General features: G+C 40.0%; 1 protein-coding gene and 1 pseudogene across 1 annotated transcript in view; both read left to right on the top strand.

Moving 5' to 3' along the window:
* Positions 1–12,241: 12,241 nt before the first annotated feature.
* The window catches only part of PRRG1 (proline rich and Gla domain 1), a 143,416-nt gene continuing 131,340 nt past the window's right edge, over positions 12,242–24,317 (top strand). The window contains exon 1 of the mRNA XM_070784442.1: positions 12,242–12,320. The gene's annotated coding sequence lies outside the window, so the exon portion shown is untranslated. The remainder of the gene's footprint in view (positions 12,321–24,317) is intronic.
* Positions 12,261–24,317, top strand: part of LOC139181338 (transcription factor E2F6 pseudogene) — a 68,965-nt pseudogene continuing 56,908 nt past the window's right edge.

The following is a 24,317-nucleotide window of genomic DNA, read 5'->3' on the forward strand; positions in this document are numbered from 1 at the left end:
CTCTTTCCTCAGTTTCACTAAGTTAATGTTTAAAACAGTTTTTTAAAACTCCTTTCACACATATATACAGAGAGGGAGAGAAGTAGAGAGAGAAAAACCAAAAGATACAGGAATATGGTGATTTCTGTACACAGGATAGTATTTTTGTGCAGAAATGATCAGAAACTATTTTCCAAAAGAGCCCAGATCTGTCACAATAATTTTATCAAGAACTTATTTTAATAAAAATACAATATTATTTTAATAATATTTTAGAATATGTTATATTATATATTATAATGGTATATATTATTTATAGAATTATATAATACAGTAACATATTATTTTATATTAATGTATTACATATCATGTTTTCTAGAATTTATACAATATAAAGTATATGAAAAATCCCCCAAAAGATCAAAAGAAAAAGAAAAAACACTCACAGTCCCATCATTCAATCATTGTTTACAATTTAGAAAGATTATACACTGAAAACTTGATGATATTTAGAAGTAGAGAGAGAGCAAATCCACTACGGAATCGTGAACAGCTGGTTAGCTGAGGAGGCAGTCTGTAGAAATGGAGAGAATGGGAGATTTGAGACATTGATATTAGAAGAGTGTAAAGCAACTAAATGAATGAAAAGGAGTCAGGAAATTTTTTTCCTCCATCCTTCTAAGTTCTCCTGGCTGGTCTAAGAATTAAACTGACATCAGACATATTAACAGCAGAAAATCAAACAAAAGTTTAATAACATGTAGACATGTAAGAGACCCAGCAAAATTCAGTAACTTGCCAAAATGGCTGAAACCCTCACCTTCAATACCATCTTCAGCTAAAGAAGTAGGGGTGGTGGTTTGGGACTTCAAAGAGGAGGTAGGCAATTCACACAGAGATGGAAAAGCAAATATTTGCTAACCAAATGTTTGCTGGGCCACACAGAGACCATGGGACACAGAGTGGACCCTGATCTCTAGACCCTGCTGTGTTTCCCTAGTACATCTAGCCCATGTTCTTTACATATCTCTAGTGGTAGCTCTATTCTGAGAATGGGACTTCTATCTAAATTCTTCCATGCAGTGAGGTGTAAGGTCAAAGATTGATCCTGAATCTTTTAGACCTTGATTGTTTTCAGCTTGAAATAATCCACATATCAAAGAGACACATTTTGGTGTGGCTGATTTTGTTCCCTTATAGAGTACAAATGTTATAAAGGTATTGTAGTTTTTCAGTAGCTCAGTCATGTCCAATTCTTTGCAACAGCAAGGACTGCAGTATGCCAGGCTTCCCTGTTCTTCACCATCTCCCGGAGTTTGCTCAAACTCATGTCCATCCAGTCGGTGATGCCATCCAACCATCACATCCTCTGTCGTCCCCTTCTACTCCCACCTTCAATCTTTCCCAGCATCAGGGTCTTTTCTAATGAGTCAGCTCTTCACATCAGGTGGCCAAAGTATTGGAACTTCAGCATCAGTCCTTCTAAAGAATATTCAGGATTGATTTCCTTTAGGATTGACTGGTTTGATCTCCTTGCAGTCCAAGGGACTCTCAAGAGTCTTCTCCAATACCACAGTTAAAAAGCGTCAATTCTTTGGCCCTCAGCTTTCTTTATGGTCCAACTCTCACATCCATACATGACTACTGGAAAAACCATAGCTTTGACTAGATGGACGTTTGTCAGCAAACTAATGTCTCTGCTTTTTAATATACTATCTAGGTTTGTCATAGCTTTTCTTCCAAAGAGCAAGCGTCTTTTACTTTTATGGCTGCAGTCACCATCTGCAGTGATTCTGGAGCCCAAGAAACTAAAGTCTGCCACTGATTCCATTGTTTCCCCATCTATTTGCCATGAAGTAATGGGACCAGATGCCATGATCTTCATTTTTTGAATGTTGAATTTTAAGCCAACTTTTTTACTCTCCTCTTTCACTTTCATCAAGGGGCTCTTTAGTTCTTCTTCACTTTCTGTCATAAGGGTGGTGTCATCTGCATATCTGAGATTATTGATATTTCTCCCAGCAATCTTGATTCTGGCTTGTGCTTCATCCAGCCTGGCATTTGGCATGATGTATTCTGCATAATAGTTAAATAAGCAGGGTGACAATATACGGTCTTGATGTGTTTGTTTTCCAATTTGGAACCAGTCTGTTGTTCCATGTCTGGTTCTAAATGTTGCTTCTTGACCTGTATACAGATTTCTCGGGAGGCAGGTAAGGTGGACTGGTATTCCCAACTCTTGAAGAATTTTCCACAGTTTGTTCTGATCCACACAGTCAAAGGCTTTAGCCTAGTCAATGAAACAGAAGTAGATGTTTTTCAGGAATTCTCTTGCTTTTTCCTTGATCCAACAGATGTTGGCAGTTTGATCTCTGGTTCCTCTGCCTTTTCTAAATCCAGCTTGTATATCTGAAAGTTCTCAGTTCATGTACTGTTGAAGCCTAGCTTGAAGGATTTTGAGCATTTCTTTGCTAGTATGTGAAACAAGTACAATTGTGCGGTAGTCTGAACATTCTTTGGCATTGCCCTTCTTTGGGATTGGAATGAAAACTGACCTTTTCCAGTCCTGTGGCCACTGCTGCATTTTCCAAATTTGCTGGCATATTGAGTGCAGCACTTTCACAGCATCATATTTTAGGATTTGAAATAGCTCAACTGGTATTCCATCACCTCCACCAGCTTTGTTCATAGTGATGCTTCCTAAGGCCCACTTGACTTTGCACTCCAGGATGTCTGACTCTAGGTGAGTGACCACACAATCATGGTGATCCAGGTCAGAAGATCATGAAGTTCTTCTGTGTATTCTTGCCACCTGTTCTTAATATCTTCTGCTTGTGTTAAGTCCATACCATTTCTGTCCTTTATTGTGCCCATCTTTGCATGAAATGTTCCCTTGGTATCTAATTTTCTTGAAGAGATCTCTTGTCTTTCCCATTCTATTGTTTTCCTCGATTTCTTTACATCGTTCACTTAGGAAGGTATAGTTTTACCATTTTTAAGGGAAAGAAAAGAAGTGATGAGCCACAAACAAAATCTCTTAGATCAAGAAAAATCTCTTAAATGCTAGTTCCTCAAAAGAATAAATGCCGGAGATTGCTTATAAGTCCCCAAAATAGAAAAATTGATGTCATACCAAAGACTAATAACACTAGCACTAAAAGCCCTATGGGACTTCAGAGTAGCCAACATGCTTCAGAAACTAACAGGATAAATTAAAAAATAAATCAAGAATATTTAAATACTAAACAAACAAACAAACAAACAAACAGGATGAGGCAAAACTAATTAATTTATGCCCCAAGTTGGGAAAGAGCAATCTGACAAATTCTTCACTGGATGCAAAAATAAATAAATAAATTATTCCATTTATATTTATTTTGATTATATATTTTATATGCATCTCTTTTCAAATAACTACTGCTCTTCCATTTAGGATTGATAACAGAAAAAATCATGCTGAGGTTTTTTTTCTTGCTGAACTCAAAATTGAAGAAGAAATGACTATAAACAGAGAAGGCAATGGCACCCCACTCCAGTACTCTTGTCTGGAAAATCCCATGTATGGAGGAGCCTGGTAGGCTGCAGTCCATGGGGTCACTAAGAGTCAGACACAACTGAGCGCCTTCACTTTCAGTTTTCACTTTCACGTATTGGAGAAGGAAATGGCAACCCACTCCAATGTTCTTGCCTGGAGAATCCCAGAGATGAGGGAGCCTGATGGGCTGCCGTCTATGGGGTCGCACAGAGTTGAACACCACTGAAGCAACTTAGTAGCAGCAATGACTATAAAAGCTCAAGAAATAGACTCATGAAATAATTTATAGAGGCATGTAACTGAGAAAAGAAAGTGAAGAAGGAAGAGTGGAATAAGAGCAAAGGAAGGCAAGAGGAAAGCATAATAGAGGGAGGACTTTCTTTTTTTATTTTTTTAGTTCAGGTTCTGGTGCACTGGGAGGATTTTCTTTCTTAAGTTTTAAATAGATTTTGTTTTTAAAAGAAACGAGCCATGTATGCTACAAGTTCCTAACTTCAATCTAAGAATCTTCCATTACCAAACTTCTTAAATTGCTATAAAAAGTTAAATTACTGTTTAGTTCCTCACAGTTTAGGCATTCTAGACACCCCTGTTGAAAACATTGACCTGATTAGTTTTTCAGTTTACTTTGGGAAATTTGTTCTTTAGTCTCTAATTAAGCCATGTGTGATAGACTGAATAATGAACCCCGAAGATATTCACATCCCAATCCCTGGAACCTGTGACTATATTATCTAACACAGTGAAAGGATCTTTGTGGATTGATTATCTTGAGGAGGGAAAATTAGCCTGCATCATTCACTTGCATGCTAAGTCATGTCTAGTCAAGGCTATGGTTTTTCCAGTGATCATGGATGTGAGAGTTGGACTGTGAAGAAAGCTGAGCACCAAAGAATTGATGCTTTTGAACTGTGGTGTTGGAGAAGGCTCTTGAGAGTCCTTTGGACTGCAAGGAGATCCAACCAGTCCATCCTAAAGGAGATCAGCCCTGGGATTTCTTTGGAAGGAATGATGCTAAAGCTGAAACTCCAGTACTTTGGCCACCTCATGCGAAGAGTTGACTCATTGGAAAAGACTCTGATGCTGGGAAGGATTGGGGGCAGGAGGAGAAGGGGACAACAGAGGATGAGATGGCTGGATGGCATCACTGACTCAATGGATGAGAGTTTGAGTGAACTCTGGGAGTTGGTGATGGACAAGGAGGCCTGGCGTGCTGCAATTCATGGGGTCGCAAAGAGTCAGACACAACTGGGCAACTAAACTGAACTAAAGTCATGTCTGACTCTTTGCGACCCCATGGACTGTAGCCCGCCAGGCTCCTCTGTCCAAGGGATTCTCCAGGCAAGAATACTGGAGTGGGTTGCATGCCCTCCTCTAGGGGATCTTCTCAACTCAGGCATCCAATCCAGGTCTCTAACACCTTCTGCATTGGCAGGTGGATTCATTACTACTCACACCACCTAGGAATCCTCTGAATTATTTAACTGAGTCTTAAATGTAATCACAGGCTTCCCTGGTAGCTCAGAAGGTAAAAAATCTCCCTGCAATGCAGGAGACCTGAGTTTGATCACTGGGGAAGAGCCCCTGGAGAAGGAAACAGCAACCCATTCCAGTATTCTTGCCTGGAAAATCCCATGGACAGAGCAGCCAGTGGGCTACAGTCCATGGGGTCACAAAGAATCGGACAGAACTGAGCAACTAATGTCCTAAATGTAATCACAAGGGTTCTTATGAGAGGGAGATGGAGGGAGATTTGGCAACCAAAGATGGAATACAACAATGGAACCAAGAGGTTGGAGGGATATGAGGAAGGGGATGAAAGGAACCACTAGACAAATGATACAGGAGATCTCAAAAACTGGACCATCTATTAATGGAACCATGCTCAAAGAAGATTTCTGGGCTTTAGGTCAAAAGACTGATAAATAAATGTACATATAGTTTTATGTTAAAATGACATTTTCAGTTTTCCATTTTAGCCAACTTTGCCAATTATTAAACCAATTCCAATCCTAATTGCTTTTGATGAGGGATTCTCCTACAAGTTGGTTTATTTTTCTATAATTTATTAGCTTAAAAACATAAAAATAAGACCCAAATCCTATAAAGATGCAAAACCCCCATGACATATAAGTATTGCCCCACTCCGTCTTTCCTTCCATACTTATAAAAAATATATTTTATTATTTATTTTTGGGTGAGCTGGGTCTTGGTTGCTGTGCAGGCCTTTCTCTAGTTGGAGTGAGCAGGGGCTACCCTCTGGTTGCCATGCATAGCCTTCTCATTGCAGTAGCTTCTCTTGTTGCAGAGCACAAGCTCTAGGGTGTGTGGGCTTCAGTAGTTGCGGCTCCTGGGCTCTAGTGCACAGGCTCAGTAGCTGTGGCACACGGGCTTAGTTGCCCCTCGGCATGTGGGATCTTCCCCAACCAGGAATCAAACCCGTGTCTCCTGCATTGGCAGGCAGATTCTTTACCACTAGGGAAGCCACCTTTCATACTTTTTTTTTTTTAATTAATTTTAAATAGTAATGTGCCTGTCATCCATGGCATCCTGTATGCCCCAGCTCATGCAACATTCATCTTATAAAATAAGGGCCAAGGTCTTTCCATACTGAGGTTACCCTCTGTAGCTGGTGCAGGATTTGCTTTGCACCTACTTTCAAATATTTCAATGTTGCATCTTTCTTGTTATCTACCTTAAAAAGTCATATTGAAGTAAATGGTGTCAGAACTCTCCTGAGACCTAGCCTATTGTGTTGCCCTGGGCCACCCAAAGGGTCTAACCAACCAGAAATGAGGGAAATTTACTACTACCTCCCAGCAAAATAATCAGAATTTCCTTTTTCTTATTCAAGATCAGAATAACTTAATAACTACTTCTGGTTTGACTATAGTGGACTGAATTGAGGAAGGCAGTGGGATCTCAGGAAGCTGTTGATAGAATCATCTAAATGTTCTATTAACTAGGAATTGGGCTTTTCTCAAAATGTCTTATATGGAAATTTTGTGATTATTGGGGGGAAAAACATTCTCTATTTTGAGGGTCAGATTAGGGAAAGTCCGCAGCTGTTGATCAAAAGGGAAGATTAATAGGAAGGAAGTAAATATTGTACAATAATATTTATTATGGAAAAGACCCTGATGCTCGGGAAAATTGAGGGCAGGAGGAGAAGGGGGTGACGGAGGATGAGATGGTTGGATGGTATCACCAACTCAATGGACATGAGTTTGAGCAAACTCCAGGAGATAGTGAAAGACAGGGAAGTCTGGCATGCTGCAGTCCATGGGGTCACAGAGTCAGACACGACTTAGTGACAGAACAACAGCAATATTTATTAAGGTAGGACTTAAAAAAGTCCTTATCCTTGGGCTTCTTCCCAAGGATAAAAAGAGACTTGGTCCCTCTTTTTCCAGTGATGATGGATTTAGGAAAATCAACTCAGATTGTGATGAAACTAAAGACATGTTAGAGCTGAAGGCAAAATGACCAACAAACATTCAGACTAAATATAGGGCAAGTACAAAATCACTTGAACGTTGCATTGATTTTTCCATCTGAAAGCAGGATGTTTGTTTGACTAAAAGATTTCAGAATTCCAACGTCTTAGATTAAGAGTCATAACTCTGAGCCTTAAATGAGATAATTGTGATTTAGAAGCAATAGCACAAAATGAGGTTTCCGAAGACTTGCATTCTAGTCCCAAATCCATTCTATATGTAGGTGAAGATACTTAAACTCTCAGAGCTGAGTGAATTAAGATTTGACACTTACTAGATTCTAATCTAGTCCTTGACCCTTGGCAGCCATGATCTTAGGTACAGTGCTTAACCTTTCCTAGCCTTGGGTTTGCTATTTGCAAAACAGGAATAATAATAGAACCAAAATGTAATAGGTAGAAGTGATGATTACATGGAATAAACATGTAAAGAACATAGCACTGTGGCCAGCATGCAAGTACTCAACAAATATTAGCTGTAATTATTCATTTTGTGGGGAGGTGGGTAGAGAGACTGGCAGGAAGGAATGAATGTCAGAATCGGTGGCATTAGCTCTTTGAAAGGGAGCTATTTTTTAAAAAGGTATGTACAATTTTTCAGCCTCTAAAGAAATGCTGGTGCCCTAAGGCATAGTCCTGGGTGACCACACCCTAGTCAAATTCTCATCACAGATCTTGCTCTTTGGCATGAAGATCAGGGTCTGTGAATACCTTTTGTGTAGTCCTCATTCTGTTTAATCAGAAACTAGACAATTAGCCTGGGGAATAAAAGAATATGAAGTACAACTTATATGTATAATAATTATTTTAACTTTTATTCTAGTATTGACAGGACCATATTAATATTGACTATCCTTTTCCAACACCTGAGAACTGTTTAGCCACCAAAAAGATCATCCAAATTTAATGCAGTTAGAGCTTAGAGAGTATGCCTGTTTGGGACCTCCAGAAATTTAAATCTGAGACAGGATTATAAGAGGTTTGGGGGAAGGATGGAAAAGTAACATCTCTGAAAGATAAATGGGGGAGGAAGGCTTGGGCAGAGAAAACCTTGGTCCTAAGATGCTGATTTGACACTTTTGAAAGGAAAGTGAGGAGGAAGCACGTCAGAGAAAATTTCACAACAAAACACAGATCTGATCAAGTTTCAGCGAACCCAACGGAGCTCCAGAGCAAAGATTGTTCCTTAGACTGAGTCTCACCTTGGGCAGGAATGGCCAGGCTCTAGTGCCCCACCATGCTCATTCACATGGTGGGGAGTTACCCATCAAGCATGCATAACCCCTTCCCACCTCAAAAGCTGAGGTGCATCCTGAAGATGATTTAACTGGAGCCTGCCAGCTACACCTACTGTTTGTAGCTGAACAACAATTTTGTTTCTTGAAGGAAGATCTGAGAGGCATACCGCCAAAGAGAGTTTCCATAATATATATATACCCTCAATATATTTTATTATAACAAGTGTTTTTCATATTTTTCTGCTTTGTTGTGTGCTGTGCTCAGTCGTGTCCAACTCTTTGTGACCCACTGGACTGTAGCCTGCCAAGCTACTCTGTCTGTGGGATTTTTCAGGCAAGAATATTAGAGTGGGTTTCCTCCTCCAGGGGATCTTCCTGACCCAAGGATTGAACTCATGTCTCCTGTATTGCAGGCAGATTCTTTACTGCTGAGACATTGGCTACATCATTTAATATTTTGTAATTTAAATCTTTATATTTTTTTCTTGAACATATTTTATCAAATTCTTGAAGTGCTAATAAATACCAAATTACCAATTATAGTTGTTCAGTGCTAAGACGTGTCCGACTCTTTGCAACCCCATGGATTGCAGCATGCCAGGCTCCTCTCAACTTCACTATCTCCTGGAATTGCTCAAATTCATGTCCATTGAGTCTAACCATCTCATCCTCTGACACTCCCTTCTTTTGCCTTCAATCCTTCCCAGCATCAGGGTGTTTGCCAGTGAGTCCGCTCTTCATCAGGTGGTCAAAGTATTGGAGGTTCAGCTTCAGCATCAGTCCTTCCAATGAGTATTCAGGGTTAATTCCTTTAGGGTTGATTGGTTTGATCTCCTTGCTTCCAAAGGACTGTCAAGAGTCTTCTACAGCACCACGGTTTGACAACATCAATTCTTTGGCACTCAGCCTTCTGTATGGTCCAACTCTCACATCCATGCATGACCACTGGAAAAACCATAACTTTGACTATATGGATCTTTGTTGGCAAAGTGATGTCTCTGCTTTTTAATATGCTGTCAGGTTTGTCATAGCTTTCCTTCCAAGGAGCAAGTGTCTTTTAATTTCATGGCTGTAGTCACCACCCACATTGATTTTGGAGCCCAAGAAAACGAAATCTATCACTCTTTTCACTTTTTCCCCTTCTCTTTGCCATGAAGTGATGGGACCAGATGCCATGATCCTAGTTTTTTGAATGTTTAGTTTTAAGCCAATGCTTTCACTCTCCTCTATCACCTTCAAAAAGAGGCTCTTTAGTTCCTCTTCACTTTCTGCCATTAGAGTCATGTTATCTGCATATCTGAGGTTGTTGATATTTCTACCGGCAATCTTGATTCCAGCTTGTGATTCATCCAGCCCAGCATCTCGCATGATATACTCTGCATATAAGTTAAATAAGCAGGGTGACAATATACAGCCTTGTCATACTCCTTTCCCAATTTTGAACCAGTCTGTTGTTCCATGTCTGGTTCTAACTGTTGCTTCTTGACCTGCATACTGGTTTCTCAAGAGACAGGTAAGATAGTCTGGTACTCTCATCTCTTTGACAATTTTCCCCAGTTTTTTGTGATCCACACATTTAGAGGTTTTAGTGTAGTTAGTGAAGCAGAAGTAGATGTATTTCTTGAAGTCCCTTGCCTTCTCCATGATCCAATGAATGTTGTCAATTTGATCTCTGGTTCTTCTGCCTCTTTGAAACCCAGCTTGTACATCTGGAAGGTCTTAGTTCACTTACTGCTGAAGCCTAGTTAGAAGGAAGGTCTTAGTTCATTTACTGCTGAAGCCTAGTTAGAAGGATTTTGAGCATAACCTTGCTAGCATATGAAGTGAGCACAATCGTACAGTAATTTGAACATTCTTTGGTGTTCCTCTTCTTTAGGATTGGAAAGAAATCTGATATTTTCCAGTCCTGTGACCACTGCTATTTTCCAAATTTGCTGACATATTGAGTGCAGCAGTTTAACAGTATCATCTTTTAGGGTTTTAAATAGTTCAGCTGGAATTCCATCACCTCCAGTGGCTTTGTTGGTAGTAACGCTCCCTAAGGCCCACTTGACTTCATACTCCAGGATGTCTGGCTCTAGGTAAGTGACCACACCATCATAGTTATCCGAGTCATTAAGATGTTTTTTTTGGTACAGTTCTTCTGTGTATTCTTGCCACCTCTTTTTAATATCTTCTGTGTCTCTTAGGTCCTCACCGTTTCTGTTCTTTATCATGCCCATCCTTGCATAAAATGTTGCCTTGATATCTCCAATTTTCTTGAAGAAATTTCTAGTCTTTCTCCTATTGTTTTCCTCCATTTGTTTGCATTGTTCATTTAAGAAGGCCTTCTTATTTCTCCTTAGTGTTCTCTGAAACTCTGCATCCAATCAAAATATTCAGATCAATTTGGACATAAAGTAATAAATCCAGTAATCAAATGAAAGTGAACAAACATATGCATCTATTAAAGATGTAAAAATTATCTTTATCAATGCAGGGTTAGTGTTTTTTTTTTTTTTCTTTTAGCACCTTCTGTATGTGAAACATTTTACCAGTGAAAAATGACTAGGACAAATTCCTACTTCCAAGCAGTTACAGATTATCTAGCCTATACAGTCTGTGTCTACACTTACCAATATACATACCCTCTTGCAGTCTGTCCTCACTGAAATCCCCATCTGCTTATTTGACACATGCAAAACAGAAATGAGTTCAGATAGTCTGGTTTGTAAAAATACACAAACAGAAGAACCACAAAGGTTAATGGAAAGAAATTCAGGATATTCAGATCTCTAAGGGCAATGACCGGTCTCTCACCAAAAATGTTCCTTTCCCTTTTCAGTCAAAATACTTGGTGTGAAGGACTATTGCTTTGGCCCTGTGGCAATTCTATTATTCTTAATAGCCAGTTGTTTCTCAGTTCCATCATAACTCAAGTAAAAAGAAGAAAAGTAATTTGGAATAAGTCACTTCAGGCCCACAGGCCAATTCACTTGGATTCCACTCAGGTATGTTTATTTTAATAACTGATCTGAAGGCACGTGGAATACCACAGCCGACCAGATTTTAAACAGAAAAGCATAGAACTTAAAAACTAAGCACGCATGCAGCATGGAATAATAATCAAGTTAGGCTTCTTAAAATGCTAACTGCCAGAAAAACCTGAAGCCAGTAGAGCAAAATTCACAGGGCTACACACGCTGAATATTCCTGTTTCTCAGAGGGGCTTTTAAGAAGGCTCAAATCCTGAAGTGGCTCCCTAAAGAAGCAGGGTCAGAGATGGGTCTTATTTGACATGTGTTCTTCTTCCCAAGATATTTGGGTAGGTTTGTTTAAGACTTTTCTTTTCGTTCTTTCTTTCTTTTTTTTAAAGAAAAAGCAGACGTTGTCAGCAAAAGGCCAGAACAGCAAAAGAGTTTGTTCTCCGGGAAAGGGCTGTGCTGTAACAGTGGGCAACGGTTGGAAAGTCACCAACCCTGTTCTGGCCTCACACAGCATAGATGTGTTAACTAGGGTGCCTTGCACAGACAGTCTGTGGGTGAGAAATTTCCATGCGGCTCGCCTCTGGAGCGCCAAGGACCGTGCACGACGAGTCGAGAGGCCAGTGGGCGGAATAACGTGTGGGGAGCCAGGCATGTGAAAAGGTGAAAGGGTAATGAGGACCCAGAGTGGTTCCTGGGAGAGGCGTGCTGACGCCTGGGGTGGCTAGCTTGGCCCCGCGCCGAGCTGGGTTTTCTGGAGTGTGAGTGTGCATGGGGTGCACCCAGGGTCCTCAATGACTTCTCATGCCAGTGTTATTTATAAACAGATCTCAAGACTGGAAAGCTCTAACCCAGTGCCCCAAGCCTTAGGTCTTCCGTACCCCAGCGGCGGGCTCCGCCCCTCGGTTTCCCAACCTGCCTGGCCCCGCCCTGCCTCTCCTAACTCCTCCCGGGCCCCGCCTCCGCCGCTTTCCACAGCCCTTCCCGTCGGCTCCTGGCTCCAGGCTCCTGGCTCCAGGCTCCAGGCTCCCACCCGGCTCGGTGGAGGTGGTAGCGCGCAGGCGCCGTTGGCGGCAGACAGAGTGCGGAGTAGCGGCGCGGGGCGCGCGGTGAGTGTGTTGGGCACACGGGGCTCGCAGCCGCAGAATGTGGTTCGGGCTGGGCGTCCCGAGAGGGATTGGAGTGTGTGCAGGTGACGGCCGGGACAGCCGTCGGTCCCGTAAGGAGAAACCTGCCAGACGTGCGGCAGCGGGATTGGCCGCGCTGCCGGAGGGTGTCCGGCTCCTGCTGCGTGGGGAGCAAGAGTGCGTGGTGGCAGGAGCGGGCGAGGATATGTGGAAGAGGAGAAATTGAAGGAAAGGGCTGCGGAGGCTGAAAGTCTGGACTCAGGCTTGGCAGGACCGGGAGGCTCGCCAAGGGCTCTGGAGGGTGTCCCAGCTTCAAGTTTAGTAGCCCCCGCTTAGTGCCCCTGAGCGGCGGGCGTCCCGGGCCCATCCCTTCCCCCGCGCTGCCGTCCTGGAGTGCAGAGTTGCCAGGAACATTCCTCATCGCGGGGGGAGAGGATTTGGAGGAGGTGGGCTGTCGCCCCAGGTTTGTGCCAAGGAGGGCGTGGCACTCGTGTGACTTTCTTCACCCCGCCCCCGGGAATGTGTCCGTCTTCTGGTACATTGTGCTCATGGACATTTTAACAAAGGCTAGGACTGTTTTCTAGGCAGTAGCGGGTGACAGCGGGGGCGAGTCGGTGGAAGGGGGAGCGCACAAGGTCTCGGTGCAGCCTTGGGGGACGGGGGAGCGAAAGTGGGGGGCAGACATGGGGGGAGTGGAAGGCAACAACCCTCCTGCCTCAGCTTTTTCCTCCTTTCTGGTCCGCTGATTTTGATTATTGGTAGAAACAGCCTCAAGAGGGATGTGAGTGGAAATTAGTGTGTGTGTTCAGACTGGCTGCAGCCATTGGTTTTGTAATTGTGCTGTTGATGTATTTCTAAGTGTCCCTTAAGGAGAAATGGGAAACTAATGGAATTTAAGAGGAAATAATTGAAAGGAAGAATGAAGAGGTGGTGTGTCAAAACTTAGAGCTAAATTAATGCCTTGAGATAGTCCTAGTATAAATTCAGCCAAACTTTGAAGGATGTGGAGGTGTGAAAGTCAGGGTAAGTGGAAGCTGGTTAGGGCGTGGTTGATTGTTTCAATTAAGAATGGATTTGTGTGTGTGTGTGTGTGTGTGCACAGGCAAAATTACATTGGGGATATAAAACACCAGGGCAACTCTTGTAATTTAGGATAAGGTTCTGAGGCTTTCATTTTCAAGCATAGGGTTTTTATGGAAAGTAGTTATATGTGTTCCCAAGCATAGATGTTGATATTTTTACTCATTTGTTTAACTTAATACAATAAAACAAACTGAGCTTCTTCCTCCTCCACCCCTTTCCCCTGCTTCTGAATACTGTTTTATAAACATTTACTTTCAGATCTGAAATGTGTTTAAAGGCACAGTCCCAACCCCCAGATCGTAAAGTGGAGGATTTCTTCTTGCATTATTGTCATTTTACTCTTTCTTTTTCTGTTATTTTAAGTTAAATGCCACTAACATTACCAAATTTGGGGAGAGAAGTATTAGGGATACATCCCTTTTCCAGTGCCTGATGAACTTCTATTTATCCTTTCAGATTCAGCCCAGTTCAGTACTTGGAAAAAATTGGCCAAATCTTTCAGAATGTATTGGGCTTCCCAGGTGGCTCAGTGGTTAAAAAAAAAAAAAAAAAAAAATCCACCTATCATGCAGGAGATGCGGGTTCAATCCCTGGATGGAGAAGATCCCTTGGAGGAGGAAATGGCAATCCACTCTGGTATTCTTGCCTGGAAAATCCCATGGACAGGGAGCCTGGTGGCTCCCTGTCCATGGGGGTATCATAGTGTCAGATACGACTGAACACGTATGCACTCAGAATGTATTAATCACCTCCTTTTCTGTCAAGCTGACACTACTGGCCTTTTTTCTCTTGTTACTGGAACCTCAGTCTATTGTGTTATCCCAGTACCTAGGACTGCTGGGTATGTACTCAGTACCTAATAAATGCACTTACAGTTAGATGTTAATAAGTGTTATTAGAAAGATAGTAATTCACATCACATAAGGCTCATGGGATAATAGAAGAAATTCAGAATGCTGAAATTATAGTGTTTGAACACCATTATTTAGAATATGGATAGGAAATAAACACGGAAATATGTTTCCATGTATTAGTCTGTGGAGATCCCTGGGTTGGGAAGATAGATGCCCTGGAGAAGGTAAAGGCTACCCACTCCAGTATTCTGGCCTGGAGAATTCCATGGACTGTATAGTCCATGGGATCGCAAAGAGTCGGACACGACTGAGTGACTTTCACTTATATACTCTTCTTAAAAAGGTATAAAAGCTTTGTATATATATATATATAGGCGAAGTAAACATCAGAAAAAGGCTGATTATTTTTTTAAAGGTTGATTTCTGATACCAAAACAAGTGAAAAGTCAACGCAAAATGATTAATCATTTGTAGAAAGACACAAATAGAGTGCCACTGGAATTTAGGAAATTCGTAAGCAGATCAGGCTGACTAGATGGCATCTTCTGGAGGGTAATGTAAGTAAAGAAGCTATAACCGATTAGACCAGTTAGACTAATCAGTTGTATTATACTCCTCCAAAATCATAAGGTGACTTAAACATTTGGCTAGGGAATCTCTTCACAGCACAGTGCCCTCAGTAGACTTGGCCTGACTTTTCTGCCTACAAGTTCTCTTAACACCACCAGCATCCCTGGCCTTCCAGTCACCTCTAGCTAATAACAGAAATTATCTTCCTTTTGCTTGTTAAAATTCAAGCTCCTCACCCCAACAGCTGGCTTTCCTCTGCTAAATGGATTTACCCATTGGAGAGAATATCATGAGCAAATGGTTACTCAGTTTATAAGTGAATAAAATTGATACTTTAGTTTTAAAAATGAGTCAGAATCTTGCTTGGTTGGCAACCTGGATGGGAGGGGAGTTTGGGGGAGAACAGATACATGTATATGTATGGCTGAGTCCCTTTGCTGTCCACCTGAAACCATCACAACATTGTTAATCAGCTGCACTCCAGTATATATATAATTTTTTATTCTTTTTTAAATAAGATAAATCTTAATAAAAAGTTTTTTTAAGGAAAGGCAGAAAACCTATTCTGGCTCTTAGTACATTTCTAAGTTTTCTCCCTTCATTTAATTTATCCCCTCTCCACCTAAATGTAAAAACTTTTTTTCTTCATGTCACTTTAAATATAAATATATATAAATAATATTAACCATTATCCCCCCCCAAAACAATCCAAGTTAGTGTTTGGTTTTGTCAGTAAAACTTGGGACTCAGAATGAGTAGCCTCCATAAAACTTCAAAAAAAAAAAATAATAAAGTTCTACATCCTTTGTGGTCTGTAGACTACTGAAAAAAATTTTCCCAACCACTGTGATTAAGGCTTTCTGTTTAAAACTTTCCTCACCTAGACTGACTTCCCTATTTCTGGTTTCTTCTCTGATTCTTTGACCAGTCAACCTCAGTCACTTCCACTGAGTCGTCTTCTTAGGGTTCTGTTCAAGACTCTTTCTTTCTGAGTCTTTGCAGGAGACAGTGATATGGTGGTCAATGGTGTCAAATTTGGAGGCAAGAGTTTAAACTTCTGTTTCAAAATTTCAGTGTCCTTACCTGAAAAATAATGATTACAACACCTGGTAAGTGAGATCAGGTGTGTTAACAGTTTATCAAAGTATCTAGCACATACTAATTGCCCTGAAAACAGTAGTTACAATTATTTGTAATTGCCATTTCTTAGGACACCTACTTAAGCCCACCATAGGCTTCCCAGGTGGCTCAGACGATGAAGAATCTGCCTGCAGTGCGGGGGATCTGGGTTCAATCCCTGCATTGGAAAAATCCCCTGGAGGAGGGCATGACCACCCACTCCAATATTCTTGCCTGGAGAATCCCCATGGACAGAGGAGTCTTGTGGGCTACAGTCCATGGGGTCACAAAGAGTCCAACATGACTGAGCGACTAAACAAACACACATGACAACTACAGTAACAGTTAACTTCAAAATATGAATGTGTTGACATCATGCTTCAGTCCTGTGAGTAGATTCCTCCCATATTTCCAAAAACAGGTGGCTTAGCACACTGGTTCGGAGAAGGCAATGGCACCCCAGTCCAGTACTCTTGCCTAGAAAATCCCATGGATGGAGGAGCCTGGTAGGCTGCAGTCCATGGGGTCGCTGGAGTTGGACACGACTGAGCGACTTCACTTTCACTTTTCACTTTCCTGCATTGGAGAAGGAAATGGCAACCCACTCCAGTGTTCTTGCCTGGAGAATCCCAGGGACGGTGGAGCCTGGTGGGCTGCCGTCTCTGGAGTCACAGAGAGTTGGACACGACTGATGTGACTTAGCAGCAGCAGCAGCACACTGGTTTGCAGACATCAGCGTGCCTAATAATCACAAGAATTCATTGATTTCTGGACCCCATCCCTCGAATTTCTGATGTCTGGAATGGGGCCTGAGGAATATTCATGTCTTGTAAGTTTCCAAATGATGGTATTGCTGCCTACCCTCGGATCCACATTGAGTGGCACTGATTTAGATGGCATTAAGACAGATTGGCAGGGAGGAGGGAAGACCGAAACCAAAAGACCAAGATGTTACCGAAGAGAGGAGCATGCTTAAAATTGGTGGTATTGGATGCCTTGGAAAGTTCAGAAAGGATAAAACTGAGAGAACACAGTTGGATTTGTGTTCTGATTGGAGCCTTTTTATTTGTTTTTCATGTGTGTCAGGTACAAGAGTTGATCTAATTATACTCCTCAATTGGTAGAATATTAACATTATTATGACCAGAAAAAAAGAAAAACAACATATGGCAGATCTTTGAGATAATAGTTCTTAATATGGGGGTGTGCATTAGACTCTGTTAGGGAGCAGTTTTCACCAACACACTTAGGTTTAGTGTGTTGTCTAAAGTGTCTCCCCAGTGCAAACTGATCAAGTCAGAATTTCAGAGTGTAGAACCTGGCATGAAAAAATGCCAGGAGGGTTTCATGTACACTCTAGTTAAGAACCACTTCTTTGAATAATGCTGGTCAGGAAGAAGAAGCAGTGAAAAATATTTTTTTTTAATTGTTGATGAAGGAAGAAGGGAAGAAAAAAAACTGGAGTTTGAGAATTTTAAGGGATCAAGAAAACTGTATTGTGAAAGGGGTGAAAAGCCTACTGGAATGTTTGAAGGTGTAATGCTAAGGGGATATAATTGATAAAACAGAGAACTGGATCCAGAGAGCAGGAGGGCCTAGAATCAGGCACCAAGAGAATAGAGGGGGAAAGAATGAGTTAAGAAAAGTAAATCTAAATGTGAGAGGGGAGAAGTTGAAGGAACACTCTGTAAGGGAGGTTTGTTTGCACACTACTTTTCAGTGGAACTTAAATAGGCCATGAACTCTATGGATTTTTCAAGTTTAGTAATGCTGGTTACTAAAGTTCAGGACTCCAGCTACCTCTTATGGTTGCACAATTGTGTTTTTTTCTACCTTTTTTCATTTAGAAGAATTTTTTGAAGTTAAGTTCAGGCGTGCTCTGTCATAACCCCATTTCCCAAGCCCTTCCCCTAAGACTGACATAAGTATATGGTTATCATTCAACAAATGTTTGTGTGCCTCTCAATTGCCAGGTATTATTCTAAGCACTCAGGATATAGCATTGAATAAAATATTTGTATTTTACTGGACATTTCTGTCCTCAAGGAGCTAACATCCTATTTGAGGGAGGAAGAAAATAAACATAAGTAAGTAATATGTGGGTGTATGTGCGCTCCGTGTGTGTGTGTGTGTGTGTGTGCATGTGTATATGTGTATGTGAGTAGAGTTACAGTGTTGTATTCTTTAGAGAAATGCAAAGTAGGAAAAGTGAATAGTGGAGCATCTATAGATATTCATCAGTAGGTGAATAGAGTCTTTTGGAGGGCAGTGATCAGGGAAGACAGTGTCAGCAAAGAGTTTTAAGAGATGAGAAAACTATTTGGAGGAAGAGCTTTATGGGAATAGAGAACAGCAAGTATAGAGGTCCTGAGGTGGTACCTTTTTGAGACGTTTTGCTAGGAATCACAAAACAGTCCTTGTGATGAGAATAGCATGAATGAGTGGGAGTGAATAATAAGAAACAGGGTCACATAAGTAAGAAGGTGTGTTGGAGGGTTAGGGCTATTCCACTCATTTTGAGAGGATATTGTAAGGCTATTGAGTGAGAGGAAAAGCCTTAGAAGGTTTGAAGAGTGAAATGATGTGATCTGATTTCTGTTTCATAAGGATCAATCTGAGTGCTTTGTGGAGTATAGAATTGCAAGGGGAGCTGGAACAGTAGAGACCAGTTTGAGGATAGGTTGGGGTGACTTGAACCAAAGTAATATAATGCTAAAGGTATGATAAGTGACCAGATTTTCTGCTCACTTATTGGAAGTGGAATTGGAAGGGGAATATGGCAAAGGATGAGAGTCAAGGATGATGCCAAGGATTTTGGTCTGAGCAACTAGAACAATGGAGTAGACACTTAGTGAGATATGGAAGATTGTTGGAGAAGAAAATTTGAGAGAAGGAAGACCAAGCATTCAGTACTAGGCATGCTGAGTCTGAGAAGACTTTCTGCTATCCAGGTGGAATTCAGGAGAGTGGCATGGGTGGAGAGGAAGCTCTGGGAATAGATCAGATCATTACAAGGAAAGAGAAGGACTCACTCCTTAAACAAATAAATTAATGAACTGTTTTTAGAGCATTTTAGGCTCACAGCAAAACTGAGTAGAAAATAGTACTCCAGCTTTGTTCTTCAGTATTAAGTTGACTCTTTTAGGTCTCTTGGCTCTCCATATAAATTTTGGAGTAAGTTTGTTGATATCCACAAAATACCTTGCTAGCTTTTGATTGAGATTGTGTTGAGCCTATTGATCATCATGGGAAGAACTGACATCTTGCCACTATTGAATCTGTATTTCCATGAATGTGGAATAATTCTCCATTTATTTAGTTCTCCTTTGATGTCTTTGGTCACAAATATGAGGCATTTTCCTCATAATGGATTTTGAGCAAACTTTTTTAGATTTATATATAAGTAATTCGTTTTGTGGGGAGTGCTAATATAAATGGTAATATATTTTAAATTTCTGATTCCACTTATTTATTACTGGTGTTTAGGGAATTGAGTAACTTTTGCACATTAATCTTGTGTCTTGCAACTTTGCTATCATTGCTTATTAGCTCCAGGAGTCTTTGTTGTTGATTCTTTGGGGGTTTTCTACATTGTCGATAATGCCATCTGTGAAAAAAGTTTGATTTCTTACTTACCAATCCGTGTAACTTGGGAAGGAATTCCCAGGTGGCGCTAGTGGTAAAGAAGCCACCTGCCAATGCAGAAGATGCAAGTTCAATCCCTGGGTCAGGAGGATCCCCTGGAGAAGGGAGTGGCTACCCACTCCAGTATTCTTGGCTAGGCAATCCCATGGACAAGAGGAGCCTTGTGGGTGACAGTCCATGGGGTCACAAAAGAGTTGGACATGACTGAGCGCACACACGCATAACTTGGAAAAGAGTGGTAAGAGGAGACATTATTGACTTGTTCCTTATTTTAGCTGGAAAGTTTTGTGTTTCTCCCTATTAAGTATGGTGTTAAGCTATAGGTTTTTGTAGATATTCTTAACAAGTTGAGGAAGTTCACTTCTACTTCTCATTTTCTGAGAGTTCTTAATCATGTATGGGTGCTGGATTTTGTAAAGTCCTTTCTCCGCATCTGCTGATATGTTTGTGCTATTTTTCTTCTTTTGCCTATTGATGTGATGGATTACATTAATTGATCTTCAAATATTGAATCAGCATTGCATAGCTGGGATAAATCTCACTTGGTTATGGTTTGTAATTCTTTTTATACATCGCTGCATTTGATTTGCTAGTATTTTGTTGAGGGTTTTTGCAGGTATGTTCATGAGAGATACTAGTCAGTAGTTTTCTTTTCCTGTAATGTCTTTGTCTGGTTTTGGTATTAGGGTAATTCTGGCTTCATAAGTTAGGAAGTATTCCCTTGGTTTGGTTTCTATCTTCTGGAAGAGACTGTAGAAAATTGGTGTAGTTTCTCCTTAAGGGTTTGATAGACTTCACAGGTGAGCCCATCTGAGCCTGTTGCTTTCCTTTTTGAAAGGTTATTAATTATTGATTCTATTTCTTTAATATATAATATATATTCATATTGTCTATTTCTTCTTGTATGAGTTTTGGCAGGTTGACTCTTTCAAGGAATTGGTTTAATGGATTTGTTCATAATAATCTTTTATTAACCTTTTAATGTCTCCATGCAATCTGTAATGGTGGCTTTTATTTCAAGTAATGTAATTTGTCTCTCTCTTTTTTTTCTTAGCTTGGCTAGAAGATTATTAATTAAAAAAAATCTTTTCAAAGTGTCAGGTTTTGGTTTTATTTTCTCTATTCATTCCTCGTTTTCAGTTTCATTGTGATATCTGCTCTACTTTTTATTATTTCTCTTCTTTTGCTTCTTTGAATTGAAGTCACTTTCTGACTTTCTATGGTAGAAGCTTAGATTGTTGATTTTTAGAGCTTTTTTCTTTAAATGGGCTTCCCAGGTGGCGGTAGCGGTAAAGAACCTTATATGTATGCATTCATTGCTATAAATTTTCCTCTAAGCACTGCTTTCACTGCATTCCATAGTATTTGGTAAGTTTTATTTTCATATAGTTCAAAATATTTAAAAATTTGAGAGTTCATGTGTTGTTTATAGTGAGTTGTTTAATCATCATGTGTTTGAGGATTTTGCAGTTATCTTACTGATTTCTGGTGTAATTGCATGGTGGTCTGAGAGCAGACAGTATATGATTTATATTCTTTTAAATTTGCTAAGGTTGCATTTTATGTCCCAGAACGTGGTTTATTTTGGTGCATATTCCATCAAGCTAGAGAAAAATGAGAATTCTGTTGTTGGATGAAGTCGTCTTTAGATATCAGTTGTATCCAATTGATTGGTGGTACTATAGAGTTACTGAATTTGTGCCTGCTGAATCTGTCCAGTTCAGTTAGAGGAGTGTTGAAGTCTGTAATAATAGGAGATTCATCTGTTTTTCCTTGCAGTTCTGACAGGTTTTGCCTCATATATTTTAACACTTTGTTGTTATGTGCATACATTAAGGATTGTTATGTCTTCTTGAAGAACTGACCCCCTTTGTCATTGTGTTATGATATTATCCTCTTATCTCTGACAACTTTCCTTGCCCTGAAGTAGCTCTGTCAGAAATTGATATAGCTGCTTCTACTTTCTTTGATTAATTACTAGCATGGTATATTTCTCCATGCCTTTACTTTTCATCTGTGTGTGTCTTTCTATGTAAAATGTGTTTCTTGTAGACAATATATATTTGAGTTTTATTCTTTCATCCACTCTGACAATCTGTCTTTTCATTGGTATATTTAGATCATTGATGTTTTAAAAGGATTATTGATATAGTTGGATTAATAACTACCATACTGCTTTCTGTTTGTTGTTCTTTGTTCCTGTTTTTGTCTTTCATACTTCTCCTGTGTCTTAATTGACACTTTACATGGTTCCATTTTCTCTTATTTGTTAGTGTATCAGTAAACTTAAAAAAAAACAACAGCATTTTTTAATGGTTGCCATAGCATTTGCTAAATACACGTTTCCAACTAATCCAATTCCACTTTCAAATAATACTGTATCACTTCATATGTAATAGAAGTACTGTATAATAACAAAATATTCCAAATTCCTCCCTCCTATTCTTTGTATCATTGTTATTCATTTCACTTATACATAAGCATATATATAAGTATTTATAACTGAATGTACTGTTGCTAGTAGTTTGAGCAAATTGTAATCTTTTAGATCATTTAAGAATGAGGAAAAAGTTTTTATATTACTTCTAGTTATTCATTTTTTGATGCTCTTCATTTCTTTATGTAGCTCCTTATTTCTGACCTATATTATTTTCCTTCTCTCTGAAGAACTTTTAACAAATCTTGTCAGGTAGATCTACTAGCAAAAAGTTGCCTTAGTTTTTGCCTGTCTGAGCAAATCTTTATTTCTCCTTCTCTTTAGACAGATAATTTCTTAGAGTACAAAATTCTGAGTGGGTGATTTTTTTTCTCTCAACACTCTCAAGTATTTCTGTTCACTCCCTTCTCGTTTGCTTGGTTTCTGAGGAAATGTCAGATATACAGTTAGCTCTCGAACATCATGGGGATTAATCCAAGTGAGTATAACTTACTGCCATACCTCCATAGCTCCAGTTCCTCTGCATCCACAAAATCAACCAACTAGGACTCTGTGGTACTTCAGTATTTACTATTGAAAAATATCTGCATATAAGTGAGCCTGGGCAGTTTAAATCCAGGTTGTTCAAGGGGCAACTTACCTTTGTTCCTCTAGTGATACTTTTTTTTTTTTTTTTCCTCCTTTGGGTTGTTCTCCAGATTTTTTGTCTTTGATTTTCTGCAATTTGACTATAACATTCCTAGACATAGCTTTTGGTTTGTTTCTTTGTTTTGCTTTTATCCTGTTTAGCATTTTATCCTGCTTGATGTTCTCTGAGCTTCCTGGATCTATGGTTTGGTGTCTGACGTTTATTGGGGAAACTCGCACTCATTATTGCTTCAAATACTGCTGCTGTTCTTCTGTCTGTTTCCTCTTTCTGGTATTCTCATTATACATATGTTACATCTTTTGTAGTTGTCTCAGAAATCTTGGATATTCCTTTCTTTTCAGTTTTGCTGTTTCTGTTTTCATATTTTCAAGCTTAGAAATTCTTTACTTAGCTGTATCCATTCTCCTAATAAGCCTATCAAAAGCATTCTTTATTTCAGTTACAGCATTTTTGATTGGTAGCATTTCTTTTTGATACTTTCTTGGAATGTCTATCTCTCCACTTACATTATATCTTTTCTTGCATGTTGTTTACTTTTTACATTAAAGCCCATATCATATTTGCTTTTTAACTGCTGCTGGGTCTTTGTTGCTTTGCATGGGCTTCTCTCTGTGGGGGCCTCTCTCGTTGCAGAGCACAGGCTATAGGTGCACTGGCTTCAGTAGTTGCCACACATGGGCTCAACAGTTGCGGTTCCTGGTCTCTAGGGCATGTGGGCTAAGTAGTTGTGGCACACGGGCTTAATTGCTCCACGACATGTGGAATCTTCCCAGACCAGGGGTCGAACTGCTGTCCCTTGTGTTGGCAGGCAGATTCTTATCCACTGCGCCACCAAAGAAGTCTCAAGTCCATAGCATGTTATTCCTAGTATTTTAAAATTCCTGGTCTGATAATTCTAACATTTTAGCATCTCCCAAAGAAGTGGCTTTATGCAATGTATGTCACACTTTTATTCAACATTTATTGAGCACTTTTGCTGTGAAAGGGGTGTGCTTTACCCTTTGTAGAGTAGAAACATAAGTATTTCTCAAGAATATTATTGAGCATAATGAAATGAGAGTCGAATAAAGTTCCACAAGGCAGGGATAATCAGAGCTCTTAAAAATGCTCGATGGTTGCTTTTCTTTCTCTATTATTGTGTGGTAATAGCTGGTATACTTCTTTTCAAGCTCATTCACATACATATATGAATTTTTGATAGTATTCATTATCTTCTGGAAAGGCTTGGCGGTTAAATGGGCCAGAATTGAAATAACAATTTGAGCTTCTTAATTGAAAATAACAATTTTCAGTGCCTCATAATTTAGAACCTAGGATTTCTTTAGGAGAGGGTATGCTATTTTATATTCCTGACTTGGAATAAGTTCCCTGCATTCTATTTTTTCCCTTCTTTGTGTCCTAGAAGATACATGTTATTTCCTGGAATCCTAGGTAACCAAGCTCCTCCTTTTTGACCGACAAAACCTATTCAAAGCACTGTGTGTTCTGTGTAAGGGCTCTAGTCTGGCTCTAGAGAGCCTGTTCTTTGTGGTTTGGTTTCTAATGTTATGCATTACCATTTTGAAAAAAAAAATCCATATGACTAACTTGCCACAGTAATCCTGTCTGACATGTTTGTTTCA

This window comes from Bos indicus, chromosome X (assembly GCF_029378745.1).
Source record: "Bos indicus isolate NIAB-ARS_2022 breed Sahiwal x Tharparkar chromosome X, NIAB-ARS_B.indTharparkar_mat_pri_1.0, whole genome shotgun sequence".
NCBI classification, from domain to species: Eukaryota; Metazoa; Chordata; class Mammalia; order Artiodactyla; family Bovidae; genus Bos; species Bos indicus.